This window comes from Anomaloglossus baeobatrachus, unplaced genomic scaffold, assembly GCF_048569485.1.
Source record: "Anomaloglossus baeobatrachus isolate aAnoBae1 unplaced genomic scaffold, aAnoBae1.hap1 Scaffold_420, whole genome shotgun sequence".
Lineage (NCBI taxonomy): Eukaryota > Metazoa > Chordata > Amphibia > Anura > Aromobatidae > Anomaloglossus > Anomaloglossus baeobatrachus.
The window spans coordinates 205,486-231,618 of record NW_027443535.1 but is presented as its reverse complement, the minus strand read 5'-3'; the positions used below and the strand labels follow the sequence as shown (position 1 = coordinate 231,618).

The window sequence follows — 26,133 nt, the reverse complement described above, 5'->3', positions numbered from 1 at the left end:
CCGCCCACTGCAATGAATCTGAATAACTCCTCCTTTAGGGCGCAAGCAACTCCCCTCCCCCTTGCAGTCTTTCCAATTCACGATACAAAAAGACGGACAGGACAGGTTGCCTGACTTTCCGTCACTGCCACCCTTTGCCATCCTTACCCGTAGAAAGCCCTTTCATCATCCCCAAACCCTAATCTTTTCCCTTTCCTTCCCAGCCCCCAAACCCTGCCCTCTGTACCTTTCTCACCACCCGCTTCCCTTCTCCTGTCATCCCCCTACCACCCGGGAAAAAAAGAGATTGCCCCCTCCTTCCACTAGCCCACCCTCCCACCCAAAGAACAACTTCTTCTGCGCAGCTTGTTTTCTAGGCAGCAGCGCTATTGTGATGTCATCGGGGGGCATTGTGACAAGCCGCCAGTGTTCCGTCTCTTCATGTTGTGCACAGTTCAAACGGAAAATACATCAACAGGCAGACTACAGAAAAGCTTACTATCAAAGGTTAGAGGGGGGCTTTCTCAGAGGGCTTTTTACAGTTTTTCTATTCCCAATTAGCCGTTTAAGTGTACTTATTGAAAGTAGTAATTCTTTCATAGGCCGCCCTTTCTTAGTATTTGACGTTCCTTATATTGCGGTATGAGGCTTCGCAGTAGGTTGCAAACATTCATCACCCATGACTGTCCCCAATTGAGCTCAGAAGCTCAATGTCTATCATGACCTCTCTTTTAGAATGTCCAAGAGCAAGCAAACTATTCCTCCAGGAGAGGGCGCCAACAGACTACTAAAGAGATCATCATTACTCAAAGAAAACCCCAAAAACCAATGCATGATAGGAATAAACAGGTAACTTTCTTTGGAGTGGAAGCGGAGAGATCGCACCAGATGCCAATTCTAGATGTTATCACACCTGTGGTCACTGCAGCAGCAGGTGAATCCACTTTGTCCAAAAGGGATCTATTCCATTCAATTGCAAATGATCTAGATAAGACAGAGAACTGCAGCACGGGGACATAGCCGAGTTGGTCAGGTTGAGTGGTGATGAGTTTGCTATTTGGATGAATAAAGAAAGTCAAAAGTGTGAAAGATAAAAAACAAAAGGAGGAAGTGTGAAAAGTGAATGGGCCAAATTGAGGTGCATATGAAGACGTATGCTTTCTTCCAATTCATTAAATCGGGCTAATATGAATCAGGTGAATTGAGTTCTGCTTTTGGAAACTGGGTTAAGAAGGGGTGCACCGTTCCTGGAGGTACTGCAATACCAGGTCAATGCGTGGAGTGGACAGAGCAAGCTCTTTTTCCATCTCCCTGTTCTAAAAATCCATTTAATATATGGTCCCCAGATAGGGGACGTATCAGATATTAAACTGATAAGAACAGATTTTTGATTTAATGAAGCTTTCCAAAGCACCGCAAAAAATGCATGACCGAAGTCACACCAAAAACAGTGCAAAGGCTAGGATTCGTGTGGACCCCTCCGTGAGGAGAGGGTCCCCAAAAATCAACCCCGTCCCTCCGAGCCAGAAGGCCACAGCAAGGGTCAGGGATCTTCGGTGCTCCCCCAAGCCGAAGCCTGGTTGAGCCTTGTCGTTGCTCCCAGCGTCCACCCAGGCATCTTACCCAAGTGGAGTAGAGAGCTACTAGTTGTTGGTTTCGCAGCCGAAACTGCCCGGACCGTCAACCGGTGTTGGTTTCTCAGCCCAAGGCTAACCGGACCTCCAACCGGGTGTTGGTTTCTCAGCCGAAGCTGACCCGGACCTCCAACCGGGTGTTGGTTTCTCAGCCGAAGCTGACCCGGACCTCCAACCGGGTGTTGGTTTCTCAGCCGAAGCTGACCCGGACCTCCAACCGGGTGTTGGTTTCTCAGCCAAAGCTGACCCGGACCTCCAACCGGGTGTTGGTTTCTCAGCCCAAAGCTGAACGGACCTCCGACCATGATTATAAAAATTTCCCTTCCTAGCCAGAAGGCCGGGATAGAGCAATATGCTCAGAAAGTATGAAAGGGCAAGGTACGGTGTGCTACAGAGCCCAAGGCTCGCCGGGGTCCCAAGCCAGCAAGCTCAGACTCACTCCAGGGTCGTCAATCCTGGGGCACATTGCACCATAGCCCCCACACTTACTCAGTCTAATAGCCTCGATCCTGGTAGGGCCATGGTTTCCTCTAGATGGATATACTATCCTCCCAAAGTACTAACAAGCGCAACCTTCCAGTGTGCATTGCATCATTGTACTAAGGTGGCCGGAGCCTTAAACCACCTTTTCGAACGATACTACACTTGATCTTAGCCAAAAGGCCGAGAAGCGATAACCAGAATTGGTTTGGGCCTCGAGTGGCACCCTGGCCTATGCCGGACACATCTTAGGGAGAGAGAGCGAGAGGGAGACAAACCCACGCCTACACAAGACATTTTGTCACCCAAGCCAACCCTTGAAAAGGCTGCTTTGCAGAGCCAAAACAAGAAGAATGGTGCGTTTTGCAGCCGCCGCCCACTGCAATGAATCTGAATAACTCCTCCTTTAGGGCGCAAGCAACTCCCCTCCCCCTTGCAGTCTTTCCAATTCACGATACAAAAAGACGGACAGGACAGGTTGCCTGACTTTCCGTCACTGCCACCCTTTGCCATCCTTACCCGTAGAAAGCCCTTTCATCATCCCCAAACCCTAATCTTTTCCCTTTCCTTCCCAGCCCCCAAACCCTGCCCTCTGTACCTTTCTCACCACCCGCTTCCCTTCTCCTGTCATCCCCCTACCACCCGGGAAAAAAAGAGATTGCCCCCTCCTTCCACTAGCCCACCCTCCCACCCAAAGAACAACTTCTTCTGCGCAGCTTGTTTTCTAGGCAGCAGCGCTATTGTGATGTCATCGGGGGGCATTGTGACAAGCCGCCAGTGTTCCGTCTCTTCATGTTGTGCACAGTTCAAACGGAAAATACATCAACAGGCAGACTACAGAAAAGCTTACTATCAAAGGTTAGAGGGGGGCTTTCTCAGAGGGCTTTTTACAGTTTTTCTATTCCCAATTAGCCGTTTAAGTGTACTTATTGAAAGTAGTAATTCTTTCATAGGCCGCCCTTTCTTAGTATTTGACGTTCCTTATATTGCGGTATGAGGCTTCGCAGTAGGTTGCAAACATTCATCACCCATGACTGTCCCCAATTGAGCTCAGAAGCTCAATGTCTATCATGACCTCTCTTTTAGAATGTCCAAGAGCAAGCAAACTATTCCTCCAGGAGAGGGCGCCAACAGACTACTAAAGAGATCATCATTACTCAAAGAAAACCCCAAAAACCAATGCATGATAGGAATAAACAGGTAACTTTCTTTGGAGTGGAAGCGGAGAGATCGCACCAGATGCCAATTCTAGATGTTATCACACCTGTGGTCACTGCAGCAGCAGGTGAATCCACTTTGTCCAAAAGGGATCTATTCCATTCAATTGCAAATGATCTAGATAAGACAGAGAACTGCAGCACGGGGACATAGCCGAGTTGGTCAGGTTGAGTGGTGATGAGTTTGCTATTTGGATGAATAAAGAAAGTCAAAAGTGTGAAAGATAAAAAACAAAAGGAGGAAGTGTGAAAAGTGAATGGGCCAAATTGAGGTGCATATGAAGACGTATGCTTTCTTCCAATTCATTAAATCGGGCTAATATGAATCAGGTGAATTGAGTTCTGCTTTTGGAAACTGGGTTAAGAAGGGGTGCACCGTTCCTGGAGGTACTGCAATACCAGGTCAATGCGTGGAGTGGACAGAGCAAGCTCTTTTTCCATCTCCCTGTTCTAAAAATCCATTTAATATATGGTCCCCAGATAGGGGACGTATCAGATATTAAACTGATAAGAACAGATACTACACTTGATCTTAGCCAAAAGGCCGAGAAGCGATAACCAGAATTGGTTTGGGCCTCGAGTGGCACCCTGGCCTATGCCGGACACATCTTAGGGAGAGAGAGCGAGAGGGAGACAAACCCACGCCTACACAAGACATTTTGTCACCCAAGCCAACCCTTGAAAAGGCTGCTTTGCAGAGCCAAAACAAGAAGAATGGTGCGTTTTGCAGCCGCCGCCCACTGCAATGAATCTGAATAACTCCTCCTTTAGGGCGCAAGCAACTCCCCTCCCCCTTGCAGTCTTTCCAATTCACGATACAAAAAGACGGACAGGACAGGTTGCCTGACTTTCCGTCACTGCCACCCTTTGCCATCCTTACCCGTAGAAAGCCCTTTCATCATCCCCAAACCCTAATCTTTTCCCTTTCCTTCCCAGCCCCCAAACCCTGCCCTCTGTACCTTTCTCACCACCCGCTTCCCTTCTCCTGTCATCCACCCGGGAAAAAAAGAGATTGCCCCCTCCTTCCACTAGCCCACCCTCCCACCCAAAGAACAACTTCTTCTGCGCAGCTTGTTTTCTAGGCAGCAGCGCTATTGTGATGTCATCGGGGGGCATTGTGACAAGCCGCCAGTGTTCCGTCTCTTCATGTTGTGCACAGTTCAAACGGAAAATACATCAACAGGCAGACTACAGAAAAGCTTACTATCAAAGGTTAGAGGGGGGCTTTCTCAGAGGGCTTTTTACAGTTTTTCTATTCCCAATTAGCCGTTTAAGTGTACTTATTGAAAGTAGTAATTCTTTCATAGGCCGCCCTTTCTTAGTATTTGACGTTCCTTATATTGCGGTATGAGGCTTCGCAGTAGGTTGCAAACATTCATCACCCATGACTTTCCCCAATTGAGCTCAGAAGCTCAATGTCTATCATGACCTCTCTTTTAGAATGTCCAAGAGCAAGCAAACTATTCCTCCAGGAGAGGGCGCCAACAGACTACTAAAGAGATCATCATTACTCAAAGAAAACCCCAAAAACCAATGCATGATAGGAATAAACAGGTAACTTTCTTTGGAGTGGAAGCGGAGAGATCGCACCAGATGCCAATTCTAGATGTTATCACACCTGTGGTCACTGCAGCAGCAGGTGAATCCACTTTGTCCAAAAGGGATCTATTCCATTCAATTGCAAATGATCTAGATAAGACAGAGAACTGCAGCACGGGGACATAGCCGAGTTGGTCAGGTTGAGTGGTGATGAGTTTGCTATTTGGATGAATAAAGAAAGTCAAAAGTGTGAAAGATAAAAAACAAAAGGAGGAAGTGTGAAAAGTGAATGGGCCAAATTGAGGTGCATATGAAGACGTATGCTTTCTTCCAATTCATTAAATCGGGCTAATATGAATCAGGTGAATTGAGTTCTGCTTTTGGAAACTGGGTTAAGAAGGGGTGCACCGTTCCTGGAGGTACTGCAATACCAGGTCAATGCGTGGAGTGGACAGAGCAAGCTCTTTTTCCATCTCCCTGTTCTAAAAATCCATTTAATATATGGTCCCCAGATAGGGGACGTATCAGATATTAAACTGATAAGAACAGATACTACACTTGATCTTAGCCAAAAGGCCGAGAAGCGATAACCAGAATTGGTTTGGGCCTCGAGTGGCACCCTGGCCTATGCCGGACACATCTTAGGGAGAGAGAGCGAGAGGGAGACAAACCCACGCCTACACAAGACATTTTGTCACCCAAGCCAACCCTTGAAAAGGCTGCTTTGCAGAGCCAAAACAAGAAGAATGGTGCGTTTTGCAGCCGCCGCCCACTGCAATGAATCTGAATAACTCCTCCTTTAGGGCGCAAGCAACTCCCCTCCCCCTTGCAGTCTTTCCAATTCACGATACAAAAAGACGGACAGGACAGGTTGCCTGACTTTCCGTCACTGCCACCCTTTGCCATCCTTACCCGTAGAAAGCCCTTTCATCATCCCCAAACCCTAATCTTTTCCCTTTCCTTCCCAGCCCCCAAACCCTGCCCTCTGTACCTTTCACACCACCCGCTTCCCTTCTCCTGTCATCCCCCTACCACCCGGGAAAAAAAGAGATTGCCCCCTCCTTCCACTAGCCCACCCTCCCACCCAAAGAACAACTTCTTCTGCGCAGCTTGTTTTCTAGGCAGCAGCGCTATTGTGATGTCATCGGGGGGCATTGTGACAAGCCGCCAGTGTTCCGTCTCTTCATGTTGTGCACAGTTCAAACGGAAAATACATCAACAGGCAGACTACAGAAAAGCTTACTATCAAAGGTTAGAGGGGGGCTTTCTCAGAGGGCTTTTTACAGTTTTTCTATTCCCAATTAGCCGTTTAAGTGTACTTATTGAAAGTAGTAATTCTTTCATAGGCCGCCCTTTCTTAGTATTTGACGTTCCTTATATTGCGGTATGAGGCTTCGCAGTAGGTTGCAAACATTCATCACCCATGACTGTCCCCAATTGAGCTCAGAAGCTCAATGTCTATCATGACCTCTCTTTTAGAATGTCCAAGAGCAAGCAACTATTCCTCCAGGAGAGGGCGCCAACAGACTACTAAAGAGATCATCATTACTCAAAGAAAACCCCAAAAACCAATGCATGATAGGAATAAACAGGTAACTTTCTTTGGAGTGGAAGCGGAGAGATCGCACCAGATGCCAATTCTAGATGTTATCACACCTGTGGTCACTGCAAGCAGCAGGTGAATCCACTTTGTCCAAAAGGGATCTATTCCATTCAATTGCAAATGATCTAGATAAGACAGAGAACTGCAGCACGGGGACATAGCCGAGTTGGTCAGGTTGAGTGGTGATGAGTTTGCTATTTGGATGAATAAAGAAAGTCAAAAGTGTGAAAGATAAAAAACAAAAGGAGGAAGTGTGAAAAGTGAATGGGCCAAATTGAGGTGCATATGAAGACGTATGCTTTCCTTCCAATTCATTAAATCGGGCTAATATGAATCAGGTGAATTGAGTTCTGCTTTTGGAAACTGGGTTAAGAAGGGGTGCACCGTTCCTGGAGGTACTGCAATACCAGGTCAATGCGTGGAGTGGACAGAGCAAGCTCTTTTTCCATCTCCCTGTTCTAAAAATCCATTTAATATATGGTCCCCAGATAGGGGACGTATCAGATATTAAACTGATAAGAACAGATACTACACTTGATCTTAGCCAAAAGGCCGAGAAGCGATAACCAGAATTGGTTTGGGCCTCGAGTGGCACCCTGGCCTATGCCGGACACATCTTAGGGAGAGAGAGCGAGAGGGAGACAAACCCACGCCTACACAAGACATTTTATCACCCAAGCCAACCCTTGAAAAGGCTGCTTTGCAGAGCCAAAACAAGAAGAATGGTGCGTTTTGCAGCCGCCGCCCACTGCAATGAATCTGAATAACTCCTCCTTTAGGGCGCAAGCAACTCCCCTCCCCCTTGCAGTCTTTCCAATTCACGATACAAAAAGACGGACAGGACAGGTTGCCTGACTTTCCGTCACTGCCACCCTTTGCCATCCTTACCCGTAGAAAGCCCTTTCATCATCCCCAAACCCTAATCTTTTCCCTTTCCTTCCCAGCCCCCAAACCCTGCCCTCTGTACCTTTCTCACCACCCGCTTCCCTTCTCCTGTCATCCCCCTACCACCCGGGAAAAAAAGAGATTGCCCCCTCCTTCCACTAGCCCACCCTCCCACCCAAAGAACAACTTCTTCTGCGCAGCTTGTTTTCTAGGCAGCAGCGCTATTGTGATGTCATCGGGGGGCATTGTGACAAGCCGCCAGTGTTCCGTCTCTTCATGTTGTGCACAGTTCAAACGGAAAATACATCAACAGGCAGACTACAGAAAAGCTTACTATCAAAGGTTAGAGGGGGGCTTTCTCAGAGGGCTTTTTACAGTTTTTCTATTCCCAATTAGCCGTTTAAGTGTACTTATTGAAAGTAGTAATTCTTTCATAGGCCGCCCTTTCTTAGTATTTGACGTTCCTTATATTGCGGTATGAGGCTTCGCAGTAGGTTGCAAACATTCATCACCCATGACTGTCCCAATTGAGCTCAGAAGCTCAATGTCTATCATGACCTCTCTTTTAGAATGTCCAAGAGCAAGCAAACTATTCCTCCAGGAGAGGGCGCCAACAGACTACTAAAGAGATCATCATTACTCAAAGAAAACCCCAAAAACCAATGCATGATAGGAATAAACAGGTAACTTTCTTTGGAGTGGAAGCGGAGAGATCGCACCAGATGCCAATTCTAGATGTTATCACACCTGTGGTCACTGCAGCAGCAGTGAATCCACTTTGTCCAAAAGGGATCTATTCCATTCAATTGCAAATGATCTAGATAAGACAGAGAACTGCAGCACGGGGACATAGCCGAGTTGGTCAGGTTGAGTGGTGATGAGTTTGCTATTTGGATGAATAAAGAAAGTCAAAAGTGTGAAAGATAAAAAACAAAAGGAGGAAGTGTGAAAAGTGAATGGGCCAAATTGAGGTGCATATGAAGACGTATGCTTTCTTCCAATTCATTAAATCGGGCTAATATGAATCAGGTGAATTGAGTTCTGCTTTTGGAAACTGGGTTAAGAAGGGGTGCACCGTTCCTGGAGGTACTGCAATACCAGGTCAATGCGTGGAGTGGACAGAGCAAGCTCTTTTTCCATCTCCCTGTTCTAAAAATCCATTTAATATATGGTCCCCAGATAGGGGACGTATCAGATATTAAACTGATAAGAACAGATACTACACTTGATCTTAGCCCAAAGGCCGAGAAGCGATAACCAGAATTGGTTTGGGCCTCGAGTGGCACCCTGGCCTATGCCGGACACATCTTAGGGAGAGAGAGCGAGAGGGAGACAAACCCACGCCTACACAAGACATTTTGTCCACCCAAGCCAACCCTTGAAAAGGCTGCTTTGCAGAGCCAAAACAAGAAGAATGGTGCGTTTTGCAGCCGCCGCCCACTGCAATGAATCTGAATAACTCCTCCTTTAGGGCGCAAGCAACTCCCCTCCCCCTTGCAGTCTTTCCAATTCACGATACAAAAAGACGGACAGGACAGGTTGCCTGACTTTTCCGTCACTGCCACCCTTTGCCATCCTTACCCGTAGAAAGCCCTTTCATCATCCCCAAACCCTAATCTTTTCCCTTTCCTTCCCAGCCCCCAAACCCTGCCCTCTGTACCTTTCTCACCACCCCCCGCTTCCCTTCTCCTGTCATCCCCCTACCACCCGGGAAAAAAAAGAGATTGCCCCCCTCCTTCCACTAGCCCACCCTCCACCCAAAGAAACAACTTCTTCTGCGCAGCTTGTTTTCTAGGCAGCAGCGCTATTGTGATGTCATCGGGGGGCATTGTGACAAGCCGCCAGTGTTCCGTCTCTTCATGTTGTGCACAGTTCAAACGGAAAATACATCAACAGGCAGACTACAGAAAAGCTTACTATCAAAGGTTAGAGGGGGGCTTTCTCAGAGGGCTTTTTACAGTTTTTCTATTCCCAATTAGCCGTTTAAGTGTACTTATTGAAAGTAGTAATTCTTTCATAGGCCGCCCCTTTCTTAGTATTTGACGTTCCTTATATTGCGGTATGAGGCTTCGCAGTAGGTTGCAAACATTCATCACCCATGACTGTCCCCAATTGAGCTCAGAAGCTCAATGTCTATCATGACCTCTCTTTTAGAATGTCCAAGAGCAAGCAAAACTATTCCTCCAGGAGAGGGCGCCAACAGACTACTAAAGAGATCATCATTACTCAAAGAAAACCCCAAAACCAATGCATGATAGGAATAAACAGGTAACTTTCTTTGGAGTGGAAGCGGAGAGATCGCACCAGATGCCAATTCTAGATGTTATCACACCTGTGGTCACTGCAGCAGCAGGTGAATCCACTTTGTCCAAAAGGGATCTATTCCATTCAATTGCAAATGATCTAGATAAGACAGAGAACTGCAGCACGGGGACATAGCCGAGTTGGTCAGGTTGAGTGGTGATGAGTTTGCTATTTGGATGAATAAAGAAAGTCAAAAGTGTGAAAGATAAAAAACAAAAGGAGGAAGTGTGAAAAGTGAATGGGCCAAATTGAGGTGCATATGAAGACGTATGCTTTCTTCCAATTCATTAAATCGGGCTAATATGAATCAGGTGAATTGAGTTCTGCATTTGGAAACTGGGTTAAGAAGGGGTGCACCGTTCCTGGAGGTACTGCAATACCAGGTCAATGCGTGGAGTGGACAGAGCAAGCTCTTTTTCCATCTCCCTGTTCTAAAAATCCATTTAATATATGGTCCCCAGATAGGGGACGTATCAGATATTAAACTGATAAGAACAGATTTTTTGATTTAATGAAGCTTTCCAAAGCACCACAAAAAATGCATGACCGAAGTCACACCAAAAACAGTGCAAAGGCTAGGATTCGTGTGGACCCCACCGTGAGGAGAGGGTCCCCAAAAATCAACCCCGTCCCTCCGAGCCAGAAGGCCACAGCAAGGGTCAGGGATCTTCGGTGCTCCCCCAAGCCGAAGCCTGGTTGAGCCTTGTCGTTGCTCCCAGCGTCCTCCCAGGCATCTTACCCAAGTGGAGTAGAGAGCTACTAGTTGTTGGTTTCGCAGCGAAACTGCCCGGACCGTCAACCGGTGTTGGTTTCTCAGCCCAAGGCTAACCGGACCTCCAACCGGGTGTTGGTTTCTCAGCCGAAGCTGACCCGGACCTCCAACCGGGTGTTAGTTTCTCAGCCCAAAGCTGACCAGACCTCCGACCGGGATTATAAAAATTTCCCTTCCTAGCCAGAAGGCCGGGATAGGGTAATATGCTCAAAAAGTATGAAAAGGCAAGGTACGGTGTGCTACAGAGCCCAAGGCTTGCCGGGGTCCCAAGCCAGCAAGCTCAGACTCACTCCAGGGTCGTCAGTCCTGGGGCACGTTGTACCATAGCCCCCCACCCTTACTCAGTCTAATAGCCTCGATCCTGGTAGGGCCATGTTTTCCTCTAGATGAATATACTATCCACCCAGAGTACTAGCAAGCGCAACCTTCCAGTGTGCATTGTATCATTGTACTAAGGTGGCCTGGAGCTTAAACCACCTCTTCGAACAACACTACACTTGATCTTAGCCAAAAGGCCGAGAAGCGATAACCAGAATTGGTTTGGGCCTCGAGTGGCACCCTGGCCTATGCCGGACACATCTTAGGGAGAGAGAGCGAGAGGGAGACAAACCCACGCCTACACAAGACATTTTGTCACCCAAGCCAACCCTTGAAAAGGCTGCTTTGCAGAGCCAAAACAAGAAGAATGGTGCGTTTTGCAGCCGCCGCCCACTGCAATGAATCTGAATAACTCCTCCTTTAGGGCGCAAGCAACTCCCCTCCCCCTTGCAGTCTTTCCAATTCACGATACAAAAAGACGGACAGGACAGGTTGCCTGACTTTCCGTCACTGCCACCCTTTGCCATCCTTACCCGTAGAAAGCCCTTTCATCATCCCCAAACCCTAATCTTTTCCCTTTCCTTCCCAGCCCCCAAACCCTGCCCTCTGTACCTTTCTCACCACCCGCTTCCCTTCTCCTGTCATCCCCCTACCACCCGGGAAAAAAAAGAGATTGCCCCCTCCTTCCACTAGCCCACCCTCCCACCCAAAGAACAACTTCTTCTGCGCAGCTTGTTTTCTAGGCAGCAGCGCTATTGTGATGTCATCGGGGGGCATTGTGACAAGCCGCCAGTGTTCCGTCTCTTCATGTTGTGCACAGTTCAAACGGAAAATACATCAACAGGCAGACTACAGAAAAGCTTACTATCAAAGGTTAGAGGGGGGCTTTCTCAGAGGGCTTTTTACAGTTTTTCTATTCCCAATTAGCCGTTTAAGTGTACTTATTGAAAGTAGTAATTCTTTCATAGCCGCCCTTTCTTAGTATTTGACGTTCCTATATTGCGGTATGAGGCTTCGCAGTAGGTTGCAAACATTCATCACCCATGACTGTCCCCAATTGAGCTCAGAAGCTCAATGTCTATCATGACCTCTCTTTTAGAATGTCCAAGAGCAAGCAAACTATTCCTCCAGGAGAGGGCGCCAACAGACTACTAAAGAGATCATCATTACTCAAAGAAAACCCCAAAAACCAATGCATGATAGGAATAAACAGGTAACTTTCTTTGGAGTGGAAGCGGAGAGATCGCACCAGATGCCAATTCTAGATGTTATCACACCTGTGGTCACTGCAGCAGCAGGTGAATCCACTTTGTCCAAAAGGGATCTATTCCATTCAATTGCAAATGATCTAGATAAGACAGAGAACTGCAGCACGGGGACATAGCCGAGTTGGTCAGGTTGAGTGGTGATGAGTTTGCTATTTGGATGAATAAAGAAAGTCAAAAGTGTGAAAGATAAAAAACAAAAGGAGGAAGTGTGAAAAAGTGAATGGGCCAAAATTGAGGTGCATATGAAGACGTATGCTTTCTTCCAATTCATTAAATCGGGCTAATATGAATCAGGTGAATTGAGTTCTGCTTTTGGAAACTGGGTTAAGAAGGGGTGCACCGTTCCTGGAGGTACTGCAATACCAGGTCAATGCGTGGAGTGGACAGAGCAAGCTCTTTTTCCATCTCCCTGTTCTAAAAATCCATTTTAATATATGGTCCCCAGATAGGGGACGTATCAGATATTAAACTGATAAGAACAGATTTTTGATTTAATGAAGCTTTCCAAAGCACCACAAAAAATGCATGACCGAAGTCACACCAAAAACAGTGCAAAGGCTAGGATTCGTGTGGACCCCACCGTGAGGAGAGGGTCCCCAAAAATCAACCCCGTCCCTCCGAGCCAGAAGGCCACAGCAAGGGTCAGGGATCTTCGGTGCTCCCCCAAGCCGAAGCCTGGTTGAGCCTTGTTGTTGCTCCAGCGTCCACCCAGGCATCTTACCCAAGTGGAGTAGAGAGCTACTAGTTGTTGGTTTCGCAGCCCGAAACTGCCCGGACCGTCAACCGGTGTTGGTTTCTCAGCCCAAGGCTAAACCGGACCTCCAACCGGGTGTTGGTTTCTCAGCCGAAGCTGACCCAGACCTCCTACCGGGTGTTGGTTTCTTAGCCGAAGCTGACCCCGGACCTCCAACCAGGTGTTAGTTTCTCAGCCCAAAGCTGACCAGACCTCCGACCGGGATTATAAAAATTTCCCTTCCTAGCCAGAAGGCCAGGATAGGGTAATATGCTCAAAAAGTATGAAAAGGCAAGGTACGGTGTGCTACAGAGCCCAAGGCTTGCCGGGGTCCCAAGCCAGCAAGCTCAGACTCACTCCAGGGTCGTCAGTCCTGGGGCACGTTGTACCATAGCCCCCCACCCTTACTCAGTCTAATAGCCTCGATCCTGGTAGGGCCATGTTTTCCTCTTGATGAATATACTATCCACCCAGAGTACTAGCAAGCGCAACCTTCCAGTGTGCATTGTATCATTGTACTAAGGTGGCCTGGAGCTTAAACCACCTCTTCGAACAACACTACACTTGATCTTAGCCAAAAGGCCGAGAAGCGATAACCAGAATTGGTTTGGGCCTCGAGTGGCACCCTGGCCTATGCCGGACACATCTTAGGGAGAGAGAGCGAGAGGGAGACAAACCCACGCCTACACAAGACATTTTGTCACCCAAGCCAACCCTTGAAAAGGCTGCTTTGCAGAGCCAAAACAAGAAGAATGGTGCGTTTTGCAGCCGCCGCCCACTGCAATGAATCTGAATAACTCCTCCTTTAGGGCGCAAGCAACTCCCCTCCCCCTTGCAGTCTTTCCAATTCACGATACAAAAAGACGGACAGGACAGGTTGCCTGACTTTCCGTCACTGCCACCCTTTGCCATCCTTACCCGTAGAAAGCCCTTTCATCATCCCCAAACCCTAATCTTTTCCCTTTCCTTCCCAGCCCCCAAACCCTGCCCTCTGTACCTTTCTCACCACCCGCTTCCCTTCTCCTGTCATCCCCCTACCACCCGGGAAAAAAAGAGATTGCCCCCTCCTTCCACTAGCCCACCCTCCCACCCAAAGAACAACTTCTTCTGCGCAGCTTGTTTTCTAGGCAGCAGCGCTATTGTGATGTCATCGGGGGGCATTGTGACAAGCCGCCAGTGTTCCGTCTCTTCATGTTGTGCACAGTTCAAACGGAAAATACATCAACAGGCAGACTACAGAAAAGCTTACTATCAAAGGTTAGAGGGGGGCTTTCTCAGAGGGCTTTTTACAGTTTTTCTATTCCCAATTAGCCGTTTAAGTGTACTTATTGAAAGTAGTAATTCTTTCATAGGCCGCCCTTTCTTAGTATTTGACGTTCCTTATATTGCGGTATGAGGCTTCGCAGTAGGTTGCAAACATTCATCACCCATGACTGTCCCCAATTGAGCTCAGAAGCTAATGTCTATCATGACCTCTCTTTTAGAATGTCCAAGAGCAAGCAAACTATTCCTCCAGGAGAGGGCGCCAACAGACTACTAAAGAGATCATCATTACTCAAAGAAAACCCCAAAAACCAATGCATGATAGGAATAAACAGGTAACTTTCTTTGGAGTGGAAGCGGAGAGATCGCACCAGATGCCAATTCTAGATGTTATCACACCTGTGGTCACTGCAGCCGCAGGTGAATCCACTTTGTCCAAAAGGGATCTATTCCATTCAATTGCAAATGATCTAGATAAGACAGAGAACTGCAGCACGGGGACATAGCCGAGTTGGTCAGGTTGAGTGGTGATGAGTTTGCTATTTGGATGAATAAAGAAAGTCAAAAGTGTGAAAGATAAAAAACAAAAGGAGGAAGTGTGAAAAGTGAATGGGCCAAATTGAGGTGCATATGAAGACGTATGCTTTCTTCCAATTCATTAAATCGGGCTAATATGAATCAGGTGAATTGAGTTCTGCTTTTGGAAACTGGGTTAAGAAGGGGTGCACCGTTCCTGGAGGTACTGCAATACCAGGTCAATGCGTGGAGTGGACAGAGCAAGCTCTTTTTCCATCTCCCTGTTCTAAAAATCCATTTAATATATGGTCCCCAGATAGGGGACGTATCAGATATTAAACTGATAAGAACAGATACTACACTTGATCTTAGCCAAAAGGCCGAGAAGCGATAACCAGAATTGGTTTGGGCCTCGAGTGGCACCCTGGCCTATGCCGGACACATCTTAGGGAGAGAGAGCGAGAGGGAGACAAACCCACGCCTACACAAGACATTTTGTCACCCAAGCCAACCCTTGAAAAGGCTGCTTTGCAGAGCCAAAACAAGAAGAATGGTGCGTTTTGCAGCCGCCGCCCACTGCAATGAATCTGAATAACTCCTCCTTTAGGGCGCAAGCAACTCCCCTCCCCCTTGCAGTCTTTCCAATTCACGATACAAAAAGACGGACAGGACAGGTTGCCTGACTTTCCGTCACTGCCACCCTTTGCCATCCTTACCCGTAGAAAGCCCTTTCATCATCCCCAAACCCTAATCTTTTCCCTTTCCTTCCCAGCCCCCAAACCCTGCCCTCTGTACCTTTCTCACCACCCGCTTCCCTTCTCCTGTCATCCCCCTACCACCCGGGAAAAAAAGAGATTGCCCCCTCCTTCCACTAGCCCACCCTCCCACCCAAAGAACAACTTCTTCTGCGCAGCTTGTTTTCTAGGCAGCAGCGCTATTGTGATGTCATCGGGGGGCATTGTGACAAGCCGCCAGTGTTCCGTCTCTTCATGTTGTGCACAGTTCAAACGGAAAATACATCAACAGGCAGACTACAGAAAAGCTTACTATCAAAGGTTAGAGGGGGGCTTTCTCAGAGGGCTTTTTACAGTTTTTCTATTCCCAATTAGCCGTTTAAGTGTACTTATTGAAAGTAGTAATTCTTTCATAGGCCGCCCTTTCTTAGTATTTGACGTTCCTTATATTGCGGTATGAGGCTTCGCAGTAGGTTGCAAACATTCATCACCCATGACTGTCCCCAATTGAGCTCAGAAGCTCAATGTCTATCATGACCTCTCTTTTAGAATGTCCAAGAGCAAGCAAACTATTCCTCCAGGAGAGGGCGCCAACAGACTACTAAAGAGATCATCATTACTCAAAGAAAACCCCAAAAACCAATGCATGATAGGAATAAACAGGTAACTTTCTTTGGAGTGGAAGCGGAGAGATCGCACCAGATGCCAATTCTAGATGTTATCACACCTGTGGTCACTGCAGCAGCAGGTGAATCCACTTTGTCCAAAAGGGATCTATTCCATTCAATTGCAAATGATCTAGATAAGACAGAGAACTGCAGCACGGGGACATAGCCGAGTTGGTCAGGTTGAGTGGTGATGAGTTTGCTATTTGGATGAATAAAGAAAGTCAAAAGTGTGAAAGATAAAAAACAAAAGGAGGAAGTGTGAAAAGTGAATGGGCCAAATTGAGGTGCATATGAAGACGTATGCTTTCTTCCAATTCATTAAATCGGGCTAATATGAATCAGGTGAATTGAGTTCTGCTTTTGGAAACTGGGTTAAGAAGGGGTGCACCGTTCCTGGAGGTACTGCAATACCAGGTCAATGCGTGGAGTGGACAGAGCAAGCTCTTTTTCCATCTCCCTGTTCTAAAAATCCATTTAATATATGGTCCCCAGATAGGGGACGTATCAGATATTAAACTGATAAGAACAGATACTACACTTGATCTTAGCCAAAAGGCCGAGAAGCGATAACCAGAATTGGTTTGGGCCTCGAGTGGCACCCTGGCCTATGCCGGACACATCTTAGGGAGAGAGAGCGAGAGGGAGACAAACCCACGCCTACACAAGACATTTTGTCACCCAAGCCAACCCTTGAAAAGGCTGCTTTGCAGAGCCAAAACAAGAAGAATGGTGCGTTTTGCAGCCGCCGCCCACTGCAATGAATCTGAATAACTCCTCCTTTAGGGCGCAAGCAACTCCCCTCCCCCTTGCAGTCTTTCCAATTCACGATACAAAAAGACGGACAGGACAGGTTGCCTGACTTTCCGTCACTGCCACCCTTTGCCATCCTTACCCGTAGAAAGCCCTTTCATCATCCCCAAACCCTAATCTTTTCCCTTTCCTTCCCAGCCCCCAAACCCTGCCCTCTGTACCTTTCTCACCACCCGCTTCCCTTCTCCTGTCATCCCCCTACCACCCGGGAAAAAAAGAGATTGCCCCCTCCTTCCACTAGCCCACCCTCCCACCCAAAGAACAACTTCTTCTGCGCAGCTTGTTTTCTAGGCAGCAGCGCTATTGTGATGTCATCGGGGGGCATTGTGACAAGCCGCCAGTGTTCCGTCTCTTCATGTTGTGCACAGTTCAAACGGAAAATACATCAACAGGCAGACTACAGAAAAGCTTACTATCAAAGGTTAGAGGGGGGCTTTCTCAGAGGGCTTTTTACAGTTTTTCTATTCCCAATTAGCCGTTTAAGTGTACTTATTGAAAGTAGTAATTCTTTCATAGGCCGCCCTTTCTTAGTATTTGACGTTCCTTATATTGCGGTATGAGGCTTCGCAGTAGGTTGCAAACATTCATCACCCATGACTGTCCCCAATTGAGCTCAGAAGCTCAATGTCTATCATGACCTCTCTTTTAGAATGTCCAAGAGCAAGCAAACTATTCCTCCAGGAGAGGGCGCCAACAGACTACTAAAGAGATCATCATTACTCAAAGAAAACCCCAAAAACCAATGCATGATAGGAATAAACAGGTAACTTTCTTTGGAGTGGAAGCGGAGAGATCGCACCAGATGCCAATTCTAGATGTTATCACACCTGTGGTCACTGCAGCAGCAGGTGAATCCACTTTGTCCAAAAGGGATCTATTCCATTCAATTGCAAATGATCTAGATAAGACAGAGAACTGCAGCACGGGGACATAGCCGAGTTGGTCAGGTTGAGTGGTGATGAGTTTGCTATTTGGATGAATAAAGAAAGTCAAAAGTGTGAAAGATAAAAAACAAAAGGAGGAAGTGTGAAAAGTGAATGGGCCAAATTGAGGTGCATATGAAGACGTATGCTTTCTTCCAATTCATTAAATCGGGCTAATATGAATCAGGTGAATTGAGTTCTGCTTTTGGAAACTGGGTTAAGAAGGGGTGCACCGTTCCTGGAGGTACTGCAATACCAGGTCAATGCGTGGAGTGGACAGAGCAAGCTCTTTTTCCATCTCCCTGTTCTAAAAATCCATTTAATATATGGTCCCCAGATAGGGGACGTATCAGATATTAAACTGATAAGAACAGATACTACACTTGATCTTAGCCAAAAGGCCGAGAAGCGATAACCAGAATTGGTTTGGGCCTCGAGTGGCACCCTGGCCTATGCCGGACACATCTTAGGGAGAGAGAGCGAGAGGGAGACAAACCCACGCCTACACAAGACATTTTGTCACCCAAGCCAACCCTTGAAAAGGCTGCTTTGCAGAGCCAAAACAAGAAGAATGGTGCGTTTTGCAGCCGCCGCCCACTGCAATGAATCTGAATAACTCCTCCTTTAGGGCGCAAGCAACTCCCCTCCCCCTTGCAGTCTTTCCAATTCACGATACAAAAAGACGGACAGGACAGGTTGCCTGACTTTCCGTCACTGCCACCCTTTGCCATCCTTACCCGTAGAAAGCCCTTTCATCATCCCCAAACCCTAATCTTTTCCCTTTCCTTCCCAGCCCCCAAACCCTGCCCTCTGTACCTTTCTCACCACCCGCTTCCCTTCTCCTGTCATCCCCCTACCACCCGGGAAAAAAAGAGATTGCCCCCTCCTTCCACTAGCCCACCCTCCCACCCAAAGAACAACTTCTTCTGCGCAGCTTGTTTTCTAGGCAGCAGCGCTATTGTGATGTCATCGGGGGGCATTGTGACAAGCCGCCAGTGTTCCGTCTCTTCATGTTGTGCACAGTTCAAACGGAAAATACATCAACAGGCAGACTACAGAAAAGCTTACTATCAAAGGTTAGAGGGGGGCTTTCTCAGAGGGCTTTTTACAGTTTTTCTATTCCCAATTAGCCGTTTAAGTGTACTTATTGAAAGTAGTAATTCTTTCATAGGCCGCCCTTTCTTAGTATTTGACGTTCCTTATATTGCGGTATGAGGCTTCGCAGTAGGTTGCAAACATTCATCACCCATGACTGTCCCCAATTGAGCTCAGAAGCTCAATGTCTATCATGACCTCTCTTTTAGAATGTCCAAGAGCAAGCAAACTATTCCTCCAGGAGAGGGCGCCAACAGACTACTAAAGAGATCATCATTACTCAAAGAAAACCCCAAAAACCAATGCATGATAGGAATAAACAGGTAACTTTCTTTGGAGTGGAAGCGGAGAGATCGCACCAGATGCCAATTCTAGATGTTATCACACCTGTGGTCACTGCAGCAGCAGGTGAATCCACTTTGTCCAAAAGGGATCTATTCCATTCAATTGCAAATGATCTAGATAAGACAGAGAACTGCAGCACGGGGACATAGCCGAGTTGGTCAGGTTGAGTGGTGATGAGTTTGCTATTTGGATGAATAAAGAAAGTCAAAAGTGTGAAAGATAAAAAACAAAAGGAGGAAGTGTGAAAAGTGAATGGGCCAAATTGAGGTGCATATGAAGACGTATGCTTTCTTCCAATTCATTAAATCGGGCTAATATGAATCAGGTGAATTGAGTTCTGCTTTTGGAAACTGGGTTAAGAAGGGGTGCACCGTTCCTGGAGGTACTGCAATACCAGGTCAATGCGTGGAGTGGACAGAGCAAGCTCTTTTTCCATCTCCCTGTTCTAAAAATCCATTTAATATATGGTCCCCAGATAGGGGACGTATCAGATATTAAACTGATAAGAACAGATACTACACTTGATCTTAGCCAAAAGGCCGAGAAGCGATAACCAGAATTGGTTTGGGCCTCGAGTGGCACCCTGGCCTATGCCGGACACATCTTAGGGAGAGAGAGCGAGAGGGAGACAAACCCACGCCTACACAAGACATTTTGTCACCCAAGCCAACCCTTGAAAAGGCTGCTTTGCAGAGCCAAAACAAGAAGAATGGTGCGTTTTGCAGCCGCCGCCCACTGCAATGAATCTGAAATAACTCCTCCTTTAGGGCGCAAGCAACTCCCCTCCCCCTTGCAGTCTTTCCAATTCACGATACAAAAAGACGGACAGGACAGGTTGCCTGACTTTCCGTCACTGCCACCCTTTGCCATCCTTACCCGTAGAAAGCCCTTTCATCATCCCCAAACCCTAATCTTTTCCCTTTCCTTCCCAGCCCCCAAACCCTGCCCTCTGTACCTTTCTCACCACCCGCTTCCCTTCTCCTGTCATCCCCCTACCACCCGGGAAAAAAAGAGATTGCCCCCTCCTTCCACTAGCCCACCCTCCCACCCAAAGAACAACTTCTTCTGCGCAGCTTGTTTTCTAGGCAGCAGCGCTATTGTGATGTCATCGGGGGGCATTGTGACAAGCCGCCAGTGTTCCGTCTCTTCATGTTGTGCACAGTTCAAACGGAAAATACATCAACAGGCAGACTACAGAAAAGCTTACTATCAAAGGTTAGAGGGGGGCTTTCTCAGAGGGCTTTTTACAGTTTTTCTATTCCCAATTAGCCGTTTAAGTGTACTTATTGAAAGTAGTAATTCTTTCATAGGCCGCCCTTTCTTAGTATTTGACGTTCCTTATATTGCGGTATGAGGCTTCGCAGTAGGTTGCAAACATTCATCACCCATGACTGTCCCCAATTGAGCTCAGAAGCTCAATGTCTATCATGACCTCTCTTTTAGAATGTCCAAGAGCAAGCAAACTATTCCTCCAGGAGAGGGCGCCAACAGACTACTAAAGAGATCATCATTACTCAAAGAAAACCCCAAAAACCAATGCATGATAGGAATAAACAGGTAACTTTCTTTGGAGTGGAAGCGGAGAGATCGCACCAGATGCCAATTCTAGATGTTATCACACCTGTGGTCACTGCAGCAGCAGGTGAATCCACTTTGTCCAAAAGGGATCTATTCCATTCAATTGCAAATGATCTAGATAAGACAGAGAACTGCAGCACGGGGACATAGCCGAGTTGGTCAGGTTGAGTGGTGATGAGTTTGCTATTTGGATGAATAAAGAAAGTCAAAAGTGTGAAAGATAAAAAACAAAAGGAGGAAGTGTGAAAAGTGAATGGGCCAAATTGAGGTGCATATGAAGACGTATGCTTTCTTCCAATTCATTAAATCGGGCTAATATGAATCAGGTGAATTGAGTTCTGCTTTTGGAAACTGGGTTAAGAAGGGGTGCACCGTTCCTGGAGGTACTGCAATACCAGGTCAATGCGTGGAGTGGACAGAGCAAGCTCTTTTTCCATCTCCCTGTTCTAAAAATCCATTTAATATATGGTCCCCAGATAGGGGACGTATCAGATATTAAACTGATAAGAACAGATACTACACTTGATCTTAGCCAAAAGGCCGAGAAGCGATAACCAGAATTGGTTTGGGCCTCGAGTGGCACCCTGGCCTATGCCGGACACATCTTAGGGAGAGAGAGCGAGAGGGAGACAAACCCACGCCTACACAAGACATTTTGTCACCCAAGCCAACCCTTGAAAAGGCTGCTTTGCAGAGCCAAAACAAGAAGAATGGTGCGTTTTGCAGCCGCCGCCCACTGCAATGAATCTGAATAACTCCTCCTTTAGGGCGCAAGCAACTCCCCTCCCCCTTGCAGTCTTTCCAATTCACGATACAAAAAGACGGACAGGACAGGTTGCCTGACTTTCCGTCACTGCCACCCTTTGCCATCCTTACCCGTAGAAAGCCCTTTCATCATCCCCAAACCCTAATCTTTTCCCTTTCCTTCCCAGCCCCCAAACCCTGCCCTCTGTACCTTTCTCACCACCCGCTTCCCTTCTCCTGTCATCCCCCTACCACCCGGGAAAAAAAGAGATTGCCCCCTCCTTCCACTAGCCCACCCTCCCACCCAAAGAACAACTTCTTCTGCGCAGCTTGTTTTCTAGGCAGCAGCGCTATTGTGATGTCATCGGGGGGCATTGTGACAAGCCGCCAGTGTTCCGTCTCTTCATGTTGTGCACAGTTCAAACGGAAAATACATCAACAGGCAGACTACAGAAAAGCTTACTATCAAAGGTTAGAGGGGGGCTTTCTCAGAGGGCTTTTTACAGTTTTTCTATTCCCAATTAGCCGTTTAAGTGTACTTATTGAAAGTAGTAATTCTTTCATAGGCCGCCCTTTCTTAGTATTTGACGTTCCTTATATTGCGGTATGAGGCTTCGCAGTAGGTTGCAAACATTCATCACCCATGACTGTCCCCAATTGAGCTCAGAAGCTCAATGTCTATCATGACCTCTCTTTTAGAATGTCCAAGAGCAAGCAAACTATTCCTCCAGGAGAGGGCGCCAACAGACTACTAAAGAGATCATCATTACTCAAAGAAAACCCCAAAAACCAATGCATGATAGGAATAAACAGGTAACTTTCTTTGGAGTGGAAGCGGAGAGATCGCACCAGATGCCAATTCTAGATGTTATCACACCTGTGGTCACTGCAGCAGCAGGTGAATCCACTTTGTCCAAAAGGGATCTATTCCATTCAATTGCAAATGATCTAGATAAGACAGAGAACTGCAGCACGGGGACATAGCCGAGTTGGTCAGGTTGAGTGGTGATGAGTTTGCTATTTGGATGAATAAAGAAAGTCAAAAGTGTGAAAGATAAAAAACAAAAGGAGGAAGTGTGAAAAGTGAATGGGCCAAATTGAGGTGCATATGAAGACGTATGCTTTCTTCCAATTCATTAAATCGGGCTAATATGAATCAGGTGAATTGAGTTCTGCTTTTGGAAACTGGGTTAAGAAGGGGTGCACCGTTCCTGGAGGTACTGCAATACCAGGTCAATGCGTGGAGTGGACAGAGCAAGCTCTTTTTCCATCTCCCTGTTCTAAAAATCCATTTAATATATGGTCCCCAGATAGGGGACGTATCAGATATTAAACTGATAAGAACAGATACTACACTTGATCTTAGCCAAAAGGCCGAGAAGCGATAACCAGAATTGGTTTGGGCCTCGAGTGGCACCCTGGCCTATGCCGGACACATCTTAGGGAGAGAGAGCGAGAGGGAGACAAACCCACGCCTACACAAGACATTTTGTCACCCAAGCCAACCCTTGAAAAGGCTGCTTTGCAGAGCCAAAACAAGAAGAATGGTGCGTTTTGCAGCCGCCGCCCACTGCAATGAATCTGAATAACTCCTCCTTTAGGGCGCAAGCAACTCCCCTCCCCCTTGCAGTCTTTCCAATTCACGATACAAAAAGACGGACAGGACAGGTTGCCTGACTTTCCGTCACTGCCACCCTTTGCCATCCTTACCCGTAGAAAGCCCTTTCATCATCCCCAAACCCTAATCTTTTCCCTTTCCTTCCCAGCCCCCAAACCCTGCCCTCTGTACCTTTCTCACCACCCGCTTCCCTTCTCCTGTCATCCCCCTACCACCCGGGAAAAAAAGAGATTGCCCCCTCCTTCCACTAGCCCACCCTCCCACCCAAAGAACAACTTCTTCTGCGCAGCTTGTTTTCTAGGCAGCAGCGCTATTGTGATGTCATCGGGGGGCATTGTGACAAGCCGCCAGTGTTCCGTCTCTTCATGTTGTGCACAGTTCAAACGGAAAATACATCAACAGGCAGACTACAGAAAAGCTTACTATCAAAGGTTAGAGGGGGGCTTTCTCAGAGGGCTTTTTACAGTTTTTCTATTCCCAATTAGCCGTTTAAGTGTACTTATTGAAAGTAGTAATTCTTTCATAGGCCGCCCTTTCTTAGTATTTGACGTTCCTTATATTGCGGTATGAGGCTTCGCAGTAGGTTGCAAACATTCATCACCCATGACTGTCCCCAATTGAGCTCAGAAGCTCAATGTCTATCATGACCTCTCTTTTAGAATGTCCAAGAGCAAGCAAACTATTCCTCCAGGAGAGGGCGCCAACAGACTACTAAAGAGATCATCATTACTCAAAGAAAACCCCAAAAACCAATGCATGATAGGAATAAACAGGTAACTTTCTTTGGAGTGGAAGCGGAGAGATCGCACCAGATGCCAATTCTAGATGTTATCACACCTGTGGTCACTGCAGCAGCAGGTGAATCCACTTTGTCCAAAAGGGATCTATTCCATTCAATTGCAAATGATCTAGATAAGACAGAGAACTGCAGCACGGGGACATAGCCGAGTTGGTCAGGTTGAGTGGTGATGAGTTTGCTATTTGGATGAATAAAGAAAGTCAAAAGTGTGAAAGATAAAAAACAAAAGGAGGAAGTGTGAAAAGTGAATGGGCCAAATTGAGGTGCATATGAAGACGTATGCTTTCTTCCAATTCATTAAATCGGGCTAATATGAATCAGGTGAATTGAGTTCTGCTTTTGGAAACTGGGTTAAGAAGGGGTGCACCGTTCCTGGAGGTACTGCAATACCAGGTCAATGCGTGGAGTGGACAGAGCAAGCTCTTTTTCCATCTCCCTGTTCTAAAAATCCATTTAATATATGGTCCCCAGATAGGGGACGTATCAGATTATTAAACTGATAAGAACAGATACTACACTTGATCTTAGCCAAAAGGCCGAGAAGCGATAACCAGAATTGGTTTGGGCCTCGAGTGGCACCCTGGCCTATGCCGGACACATCTTAGGGAGAGAGAGCGAGAGGGAGACAAACCCACGCCTACACAAGACATTTTGTCACCCAAGCCAACCCTTGAAAAGGCTGCTTTGCAGAGCCAAAACAAGAAGAATGGTGCGTTTTGCAGCCGCCGCCCACTGCAATGAATCTGAATAACTCCTCCTTTAGGGCGCAAGCAACTCCCCTCCCCCTTGCAGTCTTTCCAATTCACGATACAAAAAGACGGACAGGACAGGTTGCCTGACTTTCCGTCACTGCCACCCTTTGCCATCCTTACCCGTAGAAAGCCCTTTCATCATCCCCAAACCCTAATCTTTTCCCTTTCCTTCCCAGCCCCCAAACCCTGCCCTCTGTACCTTTCTCACCACCCGCTTCCCTTCTCCTGTCATCCCCCTACCACCCGGGAAAAAAAGAGATTGCCCCCTCCTTCCACTAGCCCACCCTCCCACCCAAAGAACAACTTCTTCTGCGCAGCTTGTTTTCTAGGCAGCAGCGCTATTGTGATGTCATCGGGGGGCATTGTGACAAGCCGCCAGTGTTCCGTCTCTTCATGTTGTGCACAGTTCAAACGGAAAATACATCAACAGGCAGACTACAGAAAAGCTTACTATCAAAGGTTAGAGGGGGGCTTTCTCAGAGGGCTTTTTACAGTTTTTCTATTCCCAATTAGCCGTTTAAGTGTACTTATTGAAAGTAGTAATTCTTTCATAGGCCGCCCTTTCTTAGTATTTGACGTTCCTTATATTGCGGTATGAGGCTTCGCAGTAGGTTGCAAACATTCATCACCCATGACTGTCCCCAATTGAGCTCAGAAGCTCAATGTCTATCATGACCTCTCTTTTAGAATGTCCAAGAGCAAGCAAACTATTCCTCCAGGAGAGGGCGCCAACAGACTACTAAAGAGATCATCATTACTCAAAGAAAACCCCAAAAACCAATGCATGATAGGAATAAACAGGTAACTTTCTTTGGAGTGGAAGCGGAGAGATCGCACCAGATGCCAATTCTAGATGTTATCACACCTGTGGTCACTGCAGCAGCAGGTGAATCCACTTTGTCCAAAAGGGATCTATTCCATTCAATTGCAAATGATCTAGATAAGACAGAGAACTGCAGCACGGGGACATAGCCGAGTTGGTCAGGTTGAGTGGTGATGAGTTTGCTATTTGGATGAATAAAGAAAGTCAAAAGTGTGAAAGATAAAAAACAAAAGGAGGAAGTGTGAAAAGTGAATGGGCCAAATTGAGGTGCATATGAAGACGTATGCTTTCTTCCAATTCATTAAATCGGGCTAATATGAATCAGGTGAATTGAGTTCTGCTTTTGGAAACTGGGTTAAGAAGGGGTGCACCGTTCCTGGAGGTACTGCAATACCAGGTCAATGCGTGGAGTGGACAGAGCAAGCTCTTTTTCCATCTCCCTGTTCTAAAAATCCATTTAATATATGGTCCCCAGATAGGGGACGTATCAGATATTAAACTGATAAGAACAGATACTACACTTGATCTTAGCCAAAAGGCCGAGAAGCGATAACCAGAATTGGTTTGGGCCTCGAGTGGCACCCTGGCCTATGCCGGACACATCTTAGGGAGAGAGAGCGAGAGGGAGACAAACCCACGCCTACACAAGACATTTTGTCACCCAAGCCAACCCTTGAAAAGGCTGCTTTGCAGAGCCAAAACAAGAAGAATGGTGCGTTTTGCAGCCGCCGCC

The 26,133-nt window shown here is 47.0% G+C and overlaps 15 non-coding genes and 1 pseudogene across 15 annotated transcripts; all 16 read right to left on the bottom strand.

Moving 5' to 3' along the window:
* Positions 1-1,210: 1,210 nt before the first annotated feature.
* On the bottom strand, positions 1,211-1,403 carry LOC142278867 (U2 spliceosomal RNA). The gene has a single exon (XR_012741649.1). It is a non-coding gene; the product is annotated as a U2 spliceosomal RNA (small nuclear RNA).
* A 743-nt stretch (positions 1,404-2,146) lies between these two features.
* On the bottom strand, positions 2,147-2,288 carry LOC142278896 (U2 spliceosomal RNA; annotated as a pseudogene).
* A 1,387-nt stretch (positions 2,289-3,675) lies between these two features.
* Positions 3,676-3,866, bottom strand: LOC142278821 (U2 spliceosomal RNA). The gene has a single exon (XR_012741609.1). It is a non-coding gene; the product is annotated as a U2 spliceosomal RNA (small nuclear RNA).
* Positions 3,867-5,246: 1,380 nt separating this feature from the next.
* Positions 5,247-5,437, bottom strand: LOC142278820 (U2 spliceosomal RNA). The gene has a single exon (XR_012741608.1). It is a non-coding gene; the product is annotated as a U2 spliceosomal RNA (small nuclear RNA).
* A 1,388-nt stretch (positions 5,438-6,825) lies between these two features.
* On the bottom strand, positions 6,826-7,016 carry LOC142278819 (U2 spliceosomal RNA). The gene has a single exon (XR_012741607.1). It is a non-coding gene; the product is annotated as a U2 spliceosomal RNA (small nuclear RNA).
* Positions 7,017-8,401: 1,385 nt separating this feature from the next.
* LOC142278856 (U2 spliceosomal RNA) lies at positions 8,402-8,592 on the bottom strand. The gene has a single exon (XR_012741641.1). It is a non-coding gene; the product is annotated as a U2 spliceosomal RNA (small nuclear RNA).
* A 1,395-nt stretch (positions 8,593-9,987) lies between these two features.
* On the bottom strand, positions 9,988-10,181 carry LOC142278870 (U2 spliceosomal RNA). The gene has a single exon (XR_012741651.1). It is a non-coding gene; the product is annotated as a U2 spliceosomal RNA (small nuclear RNA).
* Positions 10,182-12,328: 2,147 nt separating this feature from the next.
* On the bottom strand, positions 12,329-12,522 carry LOC142278884 (U2 spliceosomal RNA). The gene has a single exon (XR_012741664.1). It is a non-coding gene; the product is annotated as a U2 spliceosomal RNA (small nuclear RNA).
* A 2,190-nt stretch (positions 12,523-14,712) lies between these two features.
* LOC142278818 (U2 spliceosomal RNA) lies at positions 14,713-14,903 on the bottom strand. Its single transcript, XR_012741606.1, has one exon. It is a non-coding gene; the product is annotated as a U2 spliceosomal RNA (small nuclear RNA).
* Positions 14,904-16,290: 1,387 nt separating this feature from the next.
* LOC142278817 (U2 spliceosomal RNA) lies at positions 16,291-16,481 on the bottom strand. Its single transcript, XR_012741605.1, has one exon. It is a non-coding gene; the product is annotated as a U2 spliceosomal RNA (small nuclear RNA).
* Positions 16,482-17,868: 1,387 nt separating this feature from the next.
* LOC142278815 (U2 spliceosomal RNA) lies at positions 17,869-18,059 on the bottom strand. The gene has a single exon (XR_012741603.1). It is a non-coding gene; the product is annotated as a U2 spliceosomal RNA (small nuclear RNA).
* Positions 18,060-19,446: 1,387 nt separating this feature from the next.
* Positions 19,447-19,637, bottom strand: LOC142278814 (U2 spliceosomal RNA). Its single transcript, XR_012741602.1, has one exon. It is a non-coding gene; the product is annotated as a U2 spliceosomal RNA (small nuclear RNA).
* A 1,388-nt stretch (positions 19,638-21,025) lies between these two features.
* Positions 21,026-21,216, bottom strand: LOC142278812 (U2 spliceosomal RNA). Its single transcript, XR_012741601.1, has one exon. It is a non-coding gene; the product is annotated as a U2 spliceosomal RNA (small nuclear RNA).
* A 1,387-nt stretch (positions 21,217-22,603) lies between these two features.
* LOC142278811 (U2 spliceosomal RNA) lies at positions 22,604-22,794 on the bottom strand. The gene has a single exon (XR_012741600.1). It is a non-coding gene; the product is annotated as a U2 spliceosomal RNA (small nuclear RNA).
* A 1,387-nt stretch (positions 22,795-24,181) lies between these two features.
* LOC142278858 (U2 spliceosomal RNA) lies at positions 24,182-24,373 on the bottom strand. Its single transcript, XR_012741642.1, has one exon. It is a non-coding gene; the product is annotated as a U2 spliceosomal RNA (small nuclear RNA).
* Positions 24,374-25,760: 1,387 nt separating this feature from the next.
* LOC142278810 (U2 spliceosomal RNA) lies at positions 25,761-25,951 on the bottom strand. The gene has a single exon (XR_012741599.1). It is a non-coding gene; the product is annotated as a U2 spliceosomal RNA (small nuclear RNA).
* Positions 25,952-26,133: the final 182 nt, after the last annotated feature.